Below are 2395 nucleotides of genomic sequence, written 5' to 3'. Positions count from 1 at the left end.
GGATTTAGGGTTGTGAAAATACTCTGTATGATACTACATTGATGGATACGTATCATTATACATCTGCCCAAACCCACAGAACGTACACCATCAAGAGTGAACCCCAATGTCAACCGTGGACTTTGGGTGATGACGATGTGCTGTGTAGGTTCATTGATTATAACAATTGCACCACTCTGGTGGGGATGTGGACAGTGAGGGAGGCTATGCGTGTGGGAGGGCGGGATGCAGGGGTCATATGGGAACTCTCTGCACCTTCCACTCAACTTTGCCGTGAACCTAAAACTGCTCTTGAAAAATAAAGTCTTCAAAAAAAGAAAAAGAAAAAAGGAACAATAAAAAGCATTTGGAAATTAGAACTATCATAGCTTGAATAAAACGTCCTGTAGAAGATCTAGAAGACAAAGTTAAGGACATTTTCCAGAAAAGAAAGAGTAGACACTAAGAGAGAACATGAGAGGGTGGGTCTAGGCAGTGCAACGTTCAATTCATAAGAGTGAGACAAATACGAGAATGGAGGATGAAATTCCCAAAGCACATTTGCCAGAACCAAAAGCACGTGTCTCAGATGGAAAGGGTCCACCACGCGTTAGCACAAGGCACCAAGGCAGATCATTGTTACTTTTGAGGAACAAAGCACTAAAAAGAAGATACTAAAGGCTTCCTGAGATTTAAAAACAAAGTGGGTTAGGTCACGTAAAATAGGAACCAGAGGGACTGGGATGCTCTCAGTGGCTGCGCCGGGAGACGGAAGATGATGGATGGGGTCTTCAACACGCAGAATGAGAAGTATTGACCCAGAATCCATAGTTGGGCTAAACCATCAACCAAAGGTGAGGGGAGAATCAAGGCATTTTCAGACAGGCTAACAACTTGAAAAACACACCCCTTCTCAAGGACCTACTAGGGAATGTGCTGCACCAGTTGAAGCATCCGGAAGACATGGACGCCAGGAAGCAGGAGACTGACCACGGGGTCTCAGGAAGGCTGCTGCGCAGCGCGCCTCGGGAGGCTGAGGATCCTGGAGCGGGAGCAGAGGGCAGGGGGCACCCAGGCGGGACTACCCCATAACCAGCTGGGGCGGAGGCAGACTCAGTGACGGGTACATAGGGCACACATGCGGAATCCTACCTCTGGGAAAAGCGAAAACTGTTCATCACAGGGCCCTGCTTGGTTCAGAAGTAAAATACTTAGTCATCGTAACATAAACTACATACTGAGCAAACGTGGGATGTGACTACACTGGGCGAGTGGGGAAGGGAAGGGAGAGCAGGCAGTGAGTCCAGAGATAACAGGAACTCCAGGAAACCACGGGTTCTCTGGACTGAAGACGCCTTGTGCGTGGAACCTTCTTCCATCATTTCCTCGACCTCTCTGTCAGGCCTGGCAGCCTAGCCACCTTTCCCTTACAGACCAGAAGCCACTCAGCTTTTGGCTCAGGGAACCGGCCACAGATCTGCGCTACCACGTTGTCTCCCCTTGTGTCCTCAGGCTGCCTTGGCCTCAGACACCAGTGGGATGAGGAGCAATATGGTTCTGAATCTGACCCTCAGTGTTGCAGGTGGCTCACCCTTCCATTAGAGCACAGGATGCTACTTGCGGATCAGTGTGGATTTTATGGCTGTTCCCATGCTTTTTCCAGGCTGTCAGGATATTTTTCTCTGCTTCAGAGCTGGACTGAATTCACATATAAGATTTAGCCACCTTCCTATATGGGCAATATTTTCATTTTCCATTTTAACACAAACGTCACACTCCATACAATGAGCCTACATAACATGCTAGTAGGAGGAATACAAATACCACCACAGCAAAACTCTGCAAAGCCACACACACAAGCCTGAGAGTGGCTGCCCGCCTGAGGTCCGGGCTCAGGGACTTGGTTCTGCATGTCTGAAACGTCCCCCAGAACCTCATGGAACAGTGTGTGTGACAACCCCGCACACGTGCACCGCCGCTTGTCCGTGCAGCTGCCCATCTTCCCACACGGCAGTGAGAGGGCGAGGTCATCCTCTTCACGCATCTTTGGGTCCCTCAGGCACAGACATCAGACAAATCTATTGAATGAAGCTGTAGGTCCCTGAGATTCTGGATCAAAGAGAGAGATTTTTAAAAATTGTTTTATTTCAAAGTGCACTAAAAAAATTACAGGAATGTTTAGGATAAAGCTAAGGAAGATGATGTGCGTCAACTTAAAGTATTAAATGTGGACAAGGCAAAATCTGTGAGAGTGATACTTGAATGCCCAAGTCGCTTGTCACGGGCTCTCAAGCGTCTTGAGGCTCTGGAAACAGTACCAGAGGGACTGCGACAGTTGGGGTGCGGGTGTCAGTAAGATGAGGAGAAGCCAACCATGAAAACACACTGACAAGACATTAAGAACCGTGCCACTTCA

Source organism: Ceratotherium simum, chromosome 30 (assembly GCF_057802395.1).
Source record: "Ceratotherium simum simum isolate JZ-2026a chromosome 30, ASM5780239v1, whole genome shotgun sequence".
In the NCBI taxonomy this organism is placed as follows: domain Eukaryota; kingdom Metazoa; phylum Chordata; class Mammalia; order Perissodactyla; family Rhinocerotidae; genus Ceratotherium; species Ceratotherium simum.
Note: the sequence above shows the minus strand (reverse complement) of the source record.